Raw genomic sequence first — 15,284 nt, forward strand, 5'->3', positions numbered from 1 at the left:
TAGGTCCTATAATTAACACCTCTGTTTTTTCAGAATTTAGCAGTAAGAAATTTCTCGTCATCCAGTTTTTTATATCGACTATGCATTCCATTAGTTTTTCAAATTGGTGTGTTTCACCGGGCTGTGAAGAAATATAGAGCTGAGTATCATCAGCATAACAGTGAAAGCTAACATCATGTTTCCTGATGATATCTCCCAAGGGTAACATATAAAGCGTGAAGAGTAGCGGCCCTAGTACTGAGCCTTGAGGTACTCCATACTGCACTTGTGATCGATATGATACATCTTCATTCACTGCTACGAACTGATGGCGGTCATATAAGTACGATTTAAACCATGCTAATGCACTTCCATTAATGCCAACAAAGTGTTCAAGTCTATGCAAAAGAATGTTGTGGTCAATTGTGTCAAACGCAGCACTAAGATCCAATAAAACTAATAGAGAGATACACCCATGATCAGATGATAAGAGCAGATCATTTGTAACTCTAAGGAGAGCAGTCTCAGTACTATGATACGGTTTAAGTCCTGACTGGAAATCCTCACATATACCATTTTTCTCTAAGAAGGAATATAATTGTGAGGATACCACCTTTTCTAGTATCTTGGACAGAAAAGGGAGATTCGAGATTGGTCTATAATTAACTAGTTCTTTGGGGTCAAGTTGTGGTTTTTTGATGAGAGGCTTAATAACAGCCAGTTTGAAGGTTTTGGGGACATATCCTAATGACAATGAGGAATTAATAATAGTCAGAAGAGGATCTATGACTTCTGGAAGCACCTCTTTTAGGAGCTTAGATGGTATAGGGTCTAACATACATGTTGTTGGTTTAGATGATTTAACAAGTTTATATAATTCTTCCTCTCCTATAGTAGAGAATGAGTGGAACTGTTCCTCAGGGGGTCTATAGTGCACTGTCTGATGCGATACTGTAGCTGAAGGCTGAATGGTTGCAATTTTATCTCTAATAGTATCGATATTAGAAGTAAAGTAGTTCATAAAGTCATTACTGCTGTGGTGTTGGGTAATGTCAACACTTGAGGCTTTATTTTTTGTTAATTTAACCGCTGTATTGAATAAATACCCGGGGTTATGTTTGTTTTCTTCTAAAAGAGAAGAAAAGTAATCGGATCTAGCAGTTTTTAATGCATTTCTGTAGGATAGGTTACTTTCCCACCAAGCAATACGAAATACCTCTAGTTTTGTTTTCCTCAAACTGCGCTCCATTTTTCTGGCTGCTCTCTTTAGGGTGCGAGTATGCTCATTAAACCATGGTGTCAAACTCTTTTCCTTAACCTTGCTTAAGCGTAGAGGAGCAACTGTATTTAAAGTGCTAGAAAAGAGAGAGAGACTGACTTTGGTCAGTCAGTATCTGGGATGGTAGGCCGATCCGACTACTCAGCAGGAAGAGCTCCTGGGCGATGGCTTTTGCGGTGGCCTTACGGAGGGGGATGGCCTCAGGGTAGCGGGTGGCATAGTCCAGGATGACCAGGATGTGTTCATGTCCCCGGGCGGACTTCGGCAGTGGCGCCACTAGGTCCATTCTGATCTGCTCGAAGGAAACCTCAATGATGGGCAGTGGAATCAGCGGGCTGGTGGGAGGGGGGAGGGGTGCGTGGACACATCCGTTGACAGGTTGTACAGGCCTGACAGAAGCATTTGACTTCGGCATCCAGGCCCTGCCAGTGGAAGCGGTCGTGTATGTGCTGGACGGTGTTCTGGGCCCCCAGGTGGCCTGCCATGGGATGGGCATGTGCCAGCTCCATCACCGCTTCTGTCTTGGTTTACGGGACTACCATCAAGGTTTTTTCCTCCCCCCTTCACTGCGCGACACAGTAAAGCAGGCCGTTTTTCACCACGAAGTGAGGCGTTGGATGAGGTGCCGGTTGGAGCTCCTTCCCATCTGCGATTCTCACTTGGGCCCAGCAGTGTTTGAGGCGGTCATCCTCATGCTGCTCCCTGGCGAAGCCCCAGCCCCAGTCACCTGCTGGAAGAGGTCATAGTAGAGGTTAGGGTTGGGATTGGATGACTCACCCTCTCTGGGGCTGTCCGAGGCCAGCAGCACGGGGTGCCGTCGGGGCTTCTTGGTCTTCTGACACTGTGGGCGGTTCCCAGCGGGGCTTACAGGCTGGCTAGTGGAGGCAAGTATGCGGTCAAATCCTGGCCAAGTACATCCCTGGTATCGCCATGGACGCAGGTGATGGGCAGTCTGGCTTTGGATTCGGGCCGTGGAGGAAGGACAGTTGGCCAGACAACGGTGATTGCACTGCCAGAATCAAGGAGGGCAAGGACCAGTCAGCCATTTATCTTCACCTCCGCCTGTGGGGCCTGTTTCGGAGTTTCCGTGTCTACGGCACAGCCTGCCAGTCAAGCCCGTCCAGGGGAGGGGGGAGCTTCAGTGGGCATAGGCTCATCCTGTGGCCCGGGAACTGCTGGCCTGCTTTTTGGTCGCTGGGTGCCCTCTGGCGTGCATCGCTCCTGGACCACCCTTTGGGGAAAGGGCGGTGCTCGCTCCCCAGCCTCCTGGTGTTGGGTGGCCTCCACCATGCTCGATGGCCTCCACCAGCTCGTCGACATTGGTGGGGTTCCACATGCTGGCCGCCTGCCAGAGACGGCGGGGAAGGGCCCGTAAGAGGTGGTCCACTACTACGCACTCCGCTACCTGGTGTATGGTGGGACCACCGGCCAGTAGCCAGTGTTGAGCGAGGCGTGAGAGTTCAGTGACTTGCACACCAGCCAGTTGCAGTGGGTTGTAGGACCAGTCATGGAAGAGTTGGGCGGCGCTAATGGGCGACAGTCCAACCCACCCCAAGATTTCCTTCTTCAGCTCTTCATATGAACTGCTCTGTTCGGGGGTAAGCATAAAGTACGCCCATTGCGCTTCTGCCGTCAGCAACGGCGCCACGATCCACGCCCACTCATCCCTGGGCCTCGCATCCCGGGTGGTGATCGTCTCAAACATTTGGAGGAATGTCTCGACGTCATCATGCGCCATCATCTTGGGGATGAGCTGTGTAGCCTGGACTCGGGGGTCAGGTAGCGGAGTTCCTGGGGTGGCAGCCATGAGGTGGGCGGCGAGCTCACGTTCCATTTCACCTTGTTGGGAGGCCATGTGCTCCATGATCTGTTGCTGGCGGATGCTCACCTCGGGGGAGGAGCGCCACCTGGGGAAACAGGAACGTGGATCAAGGTAGTTCCCTGAAGGGTGGATTTTATTAACCAACGTGAGGGATTTCCGGGGCTCTGTGCTTGGCCTTCTCTCTCTTTCTCTCTCTTTGTGTGCAGTGCTGTGAGGGTCCGTGTAGTCTGTGTATGTCGTGGGCTGGCGGTCACACACTGCTATCTGGAGGAAACAACAGAGATACGTTAGCCAAGTTTTTTGAGACATCTCTCACCTCTCTGTTCGTTGGTGCTGCTTATAAAGCCAGGTCTTTATGGGCTGCAGGTGTGACCGCTCAGCCCGGTGAAACTGCGGTGGGAGAATCACACTCACGACTGTCACGCCCTTCTGGACTCCGGAGCCGAAGGTAATTTCATCGACTCACTCCTTGAACGTCACCTGAACATTGCACAACACTCTTCCTCTGCATCGTCCCTACGACTGTGCCATAGATTTAGTGCCAGGTAAGTCTCCGCCTAAGGGCAAGTTATACTCTCTTTCTATTCCTGAGAGGGAGGCCATGGAGAAATACAGTACTGATTCCTTAGCATCTGGGTTCATCCGTCCTTCCTCTTCTCCAGCGGGTGGCGGGATTCTTTTTTGTGGGTAAGAAGGATGGTTCTTTGCGACCTTGTATTGATTACCGAGAGCTGAACAACATTACGATAAAGAACACTTATCCGTTACCACTCATGTCTTCAGCTTTCGAGAGGGACAGGGAGCATCCGTATTCACAAAATTGGATTTATGTAATGCTTATCATTTGGTCTGCATCAGGAAGGGGGATGAATGGAAAACCGCCTTTAATACCCCCAGAGGGCACTTTGAATACTTGGTGATGCCGTTCGGGCTCTCCAACTCGCCAGGGGTTTTCCAAGCACTCGTTAATGACGTGTTGAGAGATATGGTAGATCAGTTTATATATGTATAATATGTGTATATATGTATTATATATGAACACGTTCAACACGTCAGACAAGTGCTCCAGAGGTTACTTGAGAATGGGCTTTTTGTCAAGGCGGAGAAATGTGTACACAGTCTGTTCCCTTCCTAGGGTATATCGTCTCATCCGAGGGAATACGTATGGACCCTGACAAAGTTAAGGTTGTGATAGATTGGCCATCTCCAGATTCCCATAAGGCCCTACAGCGGTTTCTGGGGTTCGCCAATTTCTATTGGCGTTTCATTCGCAATTTCAGCCAACTAGCCTAACCTCTGACAGCCTTGACCTCTCCCAGTACTCCGTTCAGGTGGTCGGACGCAGCTGAGACTGCGTTCACTAACCTCAAAAGCCGCTTCGTTTCGGCTCCCATCCTTGTGGCCCCTGATCCCATACGGCAGTTCGTGGTGGAGGTCGACACGTCAGAGGTGGGGGTAGGAGCAGTGTTGTCCCAACGTGCTGTCTCAGGCGATAAGGTACATCCTTGCACGTTTTTTCCCATCGATTATCTCCTGCTGAACGCAATTATGACATTGGTAACAGAGAGTTGTTGGCAGTCAAATTAGCTTTAGAGGAGTGGCGTCACTGGCTGGAAGGCTCAGGGGTACCTTTCATTGTTTGGACCGATCATAAGAATTTAGAATACATTAGAACTGCCAAAAGACTCGATTCCAGGCAGGCTCGGTGGGCACTTTTTTTCGGTCGCTTTGATTTTACTTTATCGTACCGCCCGGGTTCCAAAAATTTCAAACCCGATTCTTTATCACGTCTTTTTGATCCCTCCGCCCGCCCGGTGACTCCCGAGTGTATTTTACCTGAGAAATTAGTGGTCTCAGCACTCGTAGGGGAGATCGAGTCGAAGGTCAAGACGGCCTTACAAGGGGTAACGCCTCCGCCCGGTTGTCCACCGAACCGTTTATTTGTGCCGGAGGGGTTAAGGTCCGAAGTCGTCCAGTGGGGTCACTGCTCTAACGTGGCTTGTCACCCAGGGATAAGTCGAACTAATGGGTTGGTGAAACAATGATTCTGGTGGCCACGTATGGCTCGTGATGTCCGCTATTTTGTTTTGGCTTGCTCAGTTTGCGCCAGTGGGAAGTCATCTAACCGACCTCCTGATGGGCTCCTTCAACCGCTGTCTATGCCTTCGAGACCCTGGTCCCACATTGCACTAGATTTTGTTACCGCCCTCCCACCCTCTAATAGCATGACAGTCGTTTTGACCGTAGTGGGCCGGTTCTCGAAGGCGGCACATTTCATTCCCTTGCCCAAATTACCGACAGCCAAGGAAACAGCGGTCACTGTCCTAGATCATGTCTTTCGGCTTCATGGCCTCCCGGTAGACGTGGTTTCTGACAGGGGATCTCAATTTATATCAAAATTTTGGAAAGAGTTTTGTAAATTGCTAGGAGCGTCAGTTAGCTTGTCTTCGGGTTATCATCACCAAAGTAACGGACAGTCTGAGCGGGCCAACCAAGATTTAGAGAGGACATTGCGATGTTTGGTCTCCAAGAATCCTTCTTCCTGGAGTCAACAACTCTCTATGGTGGAGTACGCTCACAATTCGTTACCAGTGTCAGCTACGGGCCTTTCTCCGTTCCAGTGCAGTTTAGGTTACCAGCCACCAGTTTTTCCAAGTCTGGAATCTGATGTCGCGGTCCCCTCCGCTCACGCTCCGCTCGGACGTTTGTCCAGAGGTGCCACCGCACCTGGACCAGAGACCGCGAGACTCTGCTCCGGATGAGGGAGCGCACTAAGGCCAAGGCCGATCGCCACTGGTCAAAGCCTCCCGTTTACGTCATGGGTCAAAAGGTGTGGCTTTCTACCAGTAACATTCCTCTGCGTTCCGTATCTAATAAATTAGCTCCCAAATGTATTGGCCCGTTTACTATCACCAAGATCATTAGTCCGGTGACAGTCCGCCTCAAACTACCTCCAGCGTACAGGAGGATACACCCCGCCTTTCATGTGTCCAAAATTAAACCCGTGTTTTATGCACGTATTAATCAGCCTACTCTGGTTCCCCCGCCGCCGCGTCTCGTCGATGGGGATCTGACTTATTCGGTTAATCATATTCTGGACTCGTTTAATATTCATTAAACTGTTTAACTCGCACTTGTTTCCAGCTCCTCCTTCACCCAGTCATCACACTGCTCAGTTGCTGACCACAAGGCACTGCAGAGAAAACTGCTGAAAACTGCCCAATGCATCACAGAGACACCACTACACCCCACCTCATCACTTCATCTGTTTTTAAAAACAAACAGACAAACAAACAAACAAAAAAAAACTGTTACACTTATTATTACTTGCACTTAGGGATGGGCCGATCATCGGATTCAAGATATACCGCAATTTGAAACGTCACGGTTTCAAAACCACTAATATTTTCCTTTATAACGTTCCTGCCATATGTGCTGTTTTTCATGTTTCCTCAAAGACTGAAAGTGTAGGAATCCCTAAAAAAAAATGCGTTGCAAACATTGCAAACATTTTCCAAATTGTAATCTGTAAGTCTGTAAATGGCCGTGATGCTGAAGATGGACGCAAAAAAAAGAAAAATTGTAGTGGGCAGATCATTCACTTTTCATTATGTGAAAACTATTGGAAGAAAATCCTCAATATTGATTTGAGGAAATATATGAATGTGTTTCTGGGGAGAACTGACAGTCTTCAGAAAAGTTTTTATGGTATTTTCTATTCATCTCATCTCTGTATAATTCACATTAAAGGGTTACTCCACCCAAAAATGAAAATGTTGTCATTAATCACAAACCTATAAAAGCTTTGTTCGTCTTTGGAACACAATTTAAGATATTTTGGATGAAACCGTAAGGCTTGAGACTGTCCCATAGACTGCCAAATAAATAACAGTATCCAGGTCCAGGAAAGTATGAAAAGCATTGTCAGGATAGTCCATCTGCTATCGGTGATTCAACCGTGACGTTATGAAGCAATGAGAGTACTTTTGTACACGAAGACAAACAAAAATAAGGACTTTATTCAACAATTCCTCTCCTTTGTGTCTCTCGAAATCAGCGTAGCGCCATTTTGGCAAATCTGAGCTGTAAACAGATGCCATGTGATGCGCCGTGTTTTCATCCAAAATATCTATAATTACTATTGCTGGAGCTTGAGCTATTGAAGCTCTACCCTCTTCCCCGGAGCACTAGCTTATTTGCATTTAAAGGGGAAGACACAAAAATTATGCGTTTTGGCTCATACCCTAAAAGTGGCAATTTTAATATAAAAAAAACATAATATAAAAAATATCTGTAAAGTATTTTGAGTTAAAATTTCGCATTCATAATATAGGGACATCAGAGACTTATTTTAAATCTTGTGATAAGGCGCAGAATAGGTCACCTTTAAGGTTATCTTATTGTCAAAATCTCACACTGGCCCATGCCTACTTGCACTACTGTCTGTAAATCCAGAATACTGAAATGATCCATGTACACACCGGAATATTTTTATATGAACTTTTTAAAATGTCCATTGCATAATGTCTTGTACAGCTTAATGTATCGCTTATACATATTAATTTGTAAATGATGTTCATATGTTCATAGTTTCTGCTTACAGTATAGTGTACATATTATATAATCCATCTGTATATTACGTTCATAGTACACCTATCGTTATATCATTCTGATAGTATTTAAAAATCTGTAAATTATATCCATAGTACTGCCTTATCTGTTTATTTATTGTACATTTGTAACACTGTATATCCAGTATTTCCTGCTTATTGCACTTCTGGTTAGATGCTAACTGCATTTTGTTGCTTTTACTTTACATGTGCAATGACAATAAAGAATATTATATATGATTACAATATAGTTATCAAATAGTATATATGTATATACAATTGTATATGTTAATTATAAAGTGCTATTATAAGTAATAGATAAGGTCATATTATATATTCAAATGTTTTTATAATTTTTTATTGTCATACATGATAGTTATTCATATATATTAATTATAAAGCACTTTTATAACAAGGTAATGTTTATTTTATTCTAATATATTTATTGTATTTTATTGTCATCTCACACATCATAGATCTGCATTTTATATAATGTATTTCCATAATAAATATACATATGTGATGGATCTTATGATATAAGTAACATCAAACAAACACTTTGTCTTTCTGTTGAGAACATCTTGTGTGTTAACCGTTAACATACTATGGGTTGACTGAACTTACTCCTTAACACGTTTTTAGAACCAGCATACCTTAAGTAAGCAAGATTTGAGATAGAGAGAGATCAGGGTAAATGTGATGGTAAGTTAAGCTTACTTTCTGCAATACACCCCATAAGGGAGATTTCAGATGACAGCACTGCTCAGTGTGTCTTAACTAGAGATGGGTACCGAAACCCGATATTAAAATTGCCCCGGGGCTAAATTATGAAACACCGTAGTATCAGTAAGATCTGACGGTATCGGTTCTGCTTTCGGTACTGGAGTGGAAAAAATTAATGTACTGTACTATGTATTTTTGCTTAATAATGTTATCGTGCACATTTTATCTCACCAAACATTTATAATATATTATAGCCAAAATTGTAAACTCTACTTCTTGTTACAAGTATGGAAGAACCATCACTTCTACCACAAAAGACTGCTTTTTAAGTTATCTTCCTGATGTATCCAAATTCCTTAGCATATCCAAAACCTCAGAACAACTTGATGATGTAACAGCAACTATGGACTCTCTCTTTTCTAGCACTTTAAATACAGTTGCTCCTTTACGCTTAAGGAAGGTTAAGGAAAACAGTTTGACACCATGGTATAATGAGCATACTCGCACCCTAAAGAAGGCAGCCCGAAAAATGGAGCGCAGCTGGAGGAAAATAAAACTAGAGGTATTTCGTATTGCTTGGAGGGAAAGTAACCTATCCTACAGAAAAGCATTAAAAACTGCTAGATCCGATTACTTTTCTCCTCTTTTAGAAGAAAACAAACATAACCCCAGGTATTTATTCAATACAGTGGCTAAATTAACGAAAAATAAAGCCTCAACAAGTGTTCACATTTCCCAACACCACAGCAGTAATGACTTTATGAACTACTTTACTTCTAAAATCGATACTATTAGAGATAAAATTGCAACCATTCAGCCGTCAGCTACAGTATCACATCAGACAGTGCACTATAGACCCCCTGAGGAACATTTCCACTCATTCTCTACTATAGGAGAGGAAGAACTGTATAAACGTATTAAATCATCTAAACCAACAACATGTATGTTAGACCCTTTACCATCTAAGCTCCTAAAAGAGGTGCTTCCAGAAGTCATAGATCCTCTTCTGACTATTATTAATTCCTCATTGTCATTAGGATATGTCCCCAAAACCTTCAAACTGGCTGTTATTAAGCCTCTCATCAAAAAACCACAACTTGACCCCTAAGAACTAGGTAATTATAGACCAATCTCGAATCTCCCTTATCTGTCCAAGATACTAGAAAAGGTGGTATCCTGACAATTATATTCCTTCTTAGAGAAAAATGGTATATGTGAGGATATCCAGTCAAGTCAAGTCAAGTCACCTTTATTTATATAGCGCTTTAAACAAAATACATTGCGTCAAAGCAACTTAACAACATTCATTAGGAAAACAGTGTGTCAATAATGCAAAATGATAGTTAAAGGCAGTTCTTCATTGAATTCAGTGATGTCATCTCTGTTCAGTTAAATAGTGTCTGTGCATTTATTTGCAATCAAGTCAACGATATCGCTGTAGATGAAGTGACCCCAACTAAGCAAGCCAGAGGCGACAGCGGCAAGGAACCGAAATTCCATCAGTGACAGAATGGAGAAAAAAACCTTGGGAGAAACCAGGCTCAGTTGGGGGGCCAGTTCTCCTCTGACCAGACGAAACCAGTAGTTCAATTCCAGGCTGCAGCAAAGTCAGATTGTGCAGAAGAATCATCTGTTTCCTGTGGTCTTGTCCTGGTGGTCCTCTGAGACAAGGTCTTTACAGGGGATCTGTATCTGGGGCTCTAGTTGTCCTGGTCTCGGCTGTCTTTCAGTGCAGTAGAGGTCCTTTCTAGGTGCTGATACACCATCTGGTCTGGATATGTACTGGATCCGGGTGACTGCAGTGACCCTCTGATCTGGATACGGACTGGATCTGGTGGCTACGGTGACCTCGGAATAAGAGAGAAACAGACAAATATTAGCGTAGATGCCATTCTTCTAATGATGTAACAAGTACATAGGGTGTTATGGGAAGTGTTTTCGGTTCCGGTTAACCTAATTAATGCAGCCTAAAAATCCTTTAACGGATTTGGATATTAAAAGCATATTAGTATGTTATGTGTAAGCCAGGTTAAAGAGATGGGTCTTTAATCTAGATTTAAATGCAAGAGTGTGTCTGCCTCCCGAACAATGTTAGGTAGGTTATTCCAGAGTTTAGGCGCCAAACAGGAAAAGGATCTGCCGCCCGCAGTTGATTTTGATATTCTAGGTATTATCAAATTGCCTGAGTTTTGAGAACGTGGCGGACGAAGAGGATTATAATGTAAAAAGGAGGTCATTCAAATACTGAGGTGCAAAAGCATTCAGGGCTTTATAAGTAATAAGCAATATTTTAAAATCTATACGATGTTTGATAGGGAGCCAGTGCAGTGTTGACAGGACCGGGCTAATATGGTCATACTTCCTGGTTCTAGTAAGAACTCTTGCTGCTGCATTTTGGACTAGCTGTAGTTTGTTTACTAAGCGTGCAGAACAACCACCCAATAAAGCATTACAATAATCTAACCTTGAGGTCATAAATGCATGGATTAACATTTCTGCATTTGACATTGAGAACATAGGCCGTAATTTAGATATATTTTTGAGATGGAAAAATGCAGTTTTACAAATGCTAGAATGTGGCTTTCTAAGGAAAGATTGTGATCAAATAGCACACCTAGGTTCCTAAGTGATGACGAAGAATTGACAGAGCAACCATCAAGTCTTAGACAGTGTTCTAGGTTATTACAAGCAGAGTTTTTAGGTCCTAAATTAACACCTCTGTTTTTTTCAGAATTTAGCAGTAAGAAATTACTCGTCATCCAGTTTTTTATATCGACTATGCATTCCATTAGTTTTTCAAATTGGTGTGTTTCATCGGGCCGCGAAGAAATATAGAGCTGATTATCATCAGCATAACAGTGAAAGCTAACATCATGTTTCCTGATGATATCTCCCAAGGGTAACATATAAAGCGTGAAGAGTAGCGGCCCTAGTACTGAGCCTTGAGGACAGAAATGTCAACACTTGTTGAGGCTTTATTTTTCGTTAATTTAGCCACTCTATTGAATAAATACCTGGGGTTATGTTTGTTTTCTTCTAAAAGAGAAGAAAAGTAATATGAAATATCTCTAGTTTTGTTTTCCTCCAGCTGCGCTCCATTTTTCGGGCTGCTCTCTTTAGGGTGCGAGTATGCTCATTATACCATGGTGTCAAACTGTTTTCCTTAACCTTCCTTAAGCGTAAAGGAGCAACTGTATTTAAAGTGCTAGAAAAGAGAGAGTCCATAGTTTCTGTTACATCATCAAGTTGTTCTGAGGTTTTGGATATGCTAAGGAATTTGGATAAATCAGGAAGATAACTTAAAAAGCAGTCTTTTGTGGTAGAAGTGATGGTTCTTCCATACTTGTAACAAGAAGTAAAATTTACAATTTTGGCTATGTGAAGTTTGCACAGAACTAAATAATGATCTGAGATATCATAACTTGGCTGAATAATTTCAACACTATCAACATCAATTCCATGTGACCGTATTAAATTTAGAGTATGATTTCGACAATGAGTAGGTACTGAAACGTGTTGTCTAACCCCAATAGACTTCAGAATGTCTATAAATGCTGATCCCAATGCATCTTTTTCATTATCAATATGGATATTAAAATCACCAACTATTAAAACTTTATCTGCAGCCAGAACTAACTCGGATGTAAAATCACCAAACTCTTTAATAAAGTCTGTATGGTGCCCTGATGGCCTGTATGCAGTAGCCAGTACAAACATAACAGGGGATTTATCATTAACATTTGTTTCTCTGGATAATGTTATATGAAGCACCATTACTTCAAACGAGTTATACTTGAAGCCTGCCCTCTGAGAAATCCTGAAAACGTTGTTATAAATTGAAGCAACACCTCCCCCTTTGCCTTTTAGACACGACTCATGTTTATAACAGTAATCTTGGGGGGTGGACTCATTTAGAATAATGTAATCATCAGGTTTTAGCCAGGTTTCTGTCAAACAGAGTACATCTATATTATGATCAGTGATCATATTATTTACAAAAAGTGTTTTCGTAGAAAGGGATCTGATATTCAATAAGCCAAGCTTTATCATTTGTTTATCCATATTGCAATTGTTTATCCATCCAGTCAGGATTTAGACCGTATCATAGTACTGAGACTGTTCTCCTTAGAGTTACAAATGATCTGCTCTTATCATCTGATCATGGGTGTATCTCTCTATTAGTTTTATTGGATCTTAGTGCTGCGTTTGACACAATTGACCACAACATTCTTTTGCAGAGACTTGAACACTTTGTTGGCATTAATGGAAGTGCATTAACATGGTTTAAATCATACTTATATGACCGCCATCAGTTCGTAGCAGTGAATGAAGATGTATCATATCGATCACAAGTGCAGTATGGAGTACCTTAAGGTTCAGTACTAGGGCCGCTACTCTTCACGCTTTATATGTTACCCTTGGGATATATCATCAGGAAACATGGTGTTAGCTTTCACTGTTATGCTGATGATACTCAGCTCTATATTTCTTCGCGGCCCGGTGAAACACACCAATTTGAAAAACTAATGGAATGCATAGTCGATATAAAAAACTGGATGACGAGTAATTTCTTACTCCTAAATTCTGAAAAAAACAGAGGTGTTAATTAAAGGACCTAAAAACTCTGTTTGTAATAACCTAGAACACTGTCTAAGACTTGATGGCTGCTCTGTCAATTTTTCGTCATCAGTTAGGAACCTAGGTGTGCTATTTGATCGCAATCTTTCCTTAGAAAGCCACGTTTCTAGCATTTGTAAAACTGCATTTTTCCATCTCAAAAATATATCTAAATTACGGCCTATGCCCTCAATGTCAAATGGAGAAGTGTTAATCCATGCATTTATGACCTCAAGGTTAGATTATTGTAATGCTTAATAGGGTGGTTGTTCTGCATGCTTAGTAAACAATCTACAGCTAGTCCAAAATGCAGCAGCAAGAGTTCTTACTAGAACCAGGAAGTATGACCATATTAGCCCAGTCCTGTCAACACTGCACCGGCTCCCTATCAAACATCGTATAGATTTTAAAATATTGCTTATTACTTATAAAGCCCTGAATGGTTTAGCACCTCAGTATTTGAATGAGCTCCTTTTACTTTATAATCCTCTACGTCTGCTTGGGGTCACTTCATCTACAGCGATATCGTTGACTTGATTGCAAATAAATGCACAGACACTATTTAACTGAACAGAGATGACATCACTGAATTCAATGATGAACTGCCTTAACTATCATTTTGCATTATTGACACACTGTTTTCCTAATGAATTTTGTTCAGTTGTTTTAACACAATGTATTTTGTTTAAAGCGCTATATAAATAAAGGTGACTTGACTTGACTTGACTAATGTGCGATCATATTAAGACCTTTGTCTGTGAGATCTGTGAGATCTCTCATGCGCGTCGCGGAGGCTGTCTGTCAGTCACACACACACACACCACAACGAGCGCAGCGCACACACAGACATAAAACTCCCGCTTAATAATAAAGAGTGACGATGGCGAAGAGATTTGCTTAATAATGTTATCGTGCACATTTTATCTTACCAAACATTTCTAATTTGCGATATTATTAAGACATTTGTCTATGAAATCTGCGAGATCTCTCATGCGCGCCGCGGAAGCTGTCTGTCAGTCACACACACACACAACAAGAACGAGCGCGGCGCACACACACGCATTACAGTACGAAAACTCCTGCTTAATACAAAGAGTGACGGCGGAGACAGCAAAACGTTCCAAAGTGTGGTTATACTTCACTAGAGTTGATGCAGACAACGCTGGTTGTCATAAGTGCAACAAAATTTTTGCATGTAAGGGCGGAAACACAAGCAATCTGTCAAAGCATCTTTCAAAATTGCATTATGTGCAGACAGAGAAATGCAAAGTTTTCGACTGCCTAACACAACACAAAGTACCGATAAGAATACCGTTAAAGTACCGGACTGTCAAGCAGTATCGGTAAGAGTAGTAATACCGTTAAAACCTTAACGATACCCATCCCTAGTCTTAACTTCCGTTTCAGTCTCTTTCAATATAAAGGTCTTTACCACTGACTCGTAATACAGTCACTTGTCTCCATCTAACGGCACTGAAATCACCATCAAGAGCACACACACTGTTTCCCAATATTAAATACTACTATGTATATAACATATTGTTTATTGAATAATAAAAACAACAACAACAACATAAACATCATAAAGTGGGAAGTTGTGGCCTAGGGGTTAGAGAGTTTGAGTCCTAACCCAAGGGTTGTGGGTTCGAGTCTCGGGCAAGCAATACCACAACTTAGGAGCCCTTGAGCAAGGCAGTGAACCCCAAACTGCTCCCCGGGCACCGTAGCATAAATGGCTGCCCACTGCTCCGGGTGTGTGTTCATGGTTTGTGTTTGTTCACTGCTGTGAGTGTGCACTTTGGATGGGATAAATGCAGAGCACGAATTCTGAGTATGGGTCACCATACTTGGCTGAATGTCACTTCACTTTTCACTTCACTCATAAAAGTTGCTAGGTAATTCAGTCAAATAATCAAAGGCATATTTTTATATTTCATACTAACAGACCGCACATTTTAAGTCTAAACAAGTACATTCTCGCCTAAAATCTTAAAAAAACACAGTATTATTTTCAAATTTATATTGAACTTTCACATCTAGCGTGACACTTGCCGTGAGAACGGCATGCAAGTGGAGTGATACAAATGGTGAAACGTTAGAAGAAATTCTGTGTCACTGAGATGGGAAAAGTTGTTTTTTCTCCTATACTGAAGTCTTTTCTATAATGGCAAAGTGCCATTGGTAAGTGCAGTGAATAAAAAAAAATATCCAATAGGGAAGCAATGGACCCATCTGGCAATGTAAGTGGGCATTC

Source organism: Carassius carassius, chromosome 30 (assembly GCF_963082965.1).
Source record: "Carassius carassius chromosome 30, fCarCar2.1, whole genome shotgun sequence".
Classification (NCBI taxonomy): domain Eukaryota; kingdom Metazoa; phylum Chordata; class Actinopteri; order Cypriniformes; family Cyprinidae; genus Carassius; species Carassius carassius.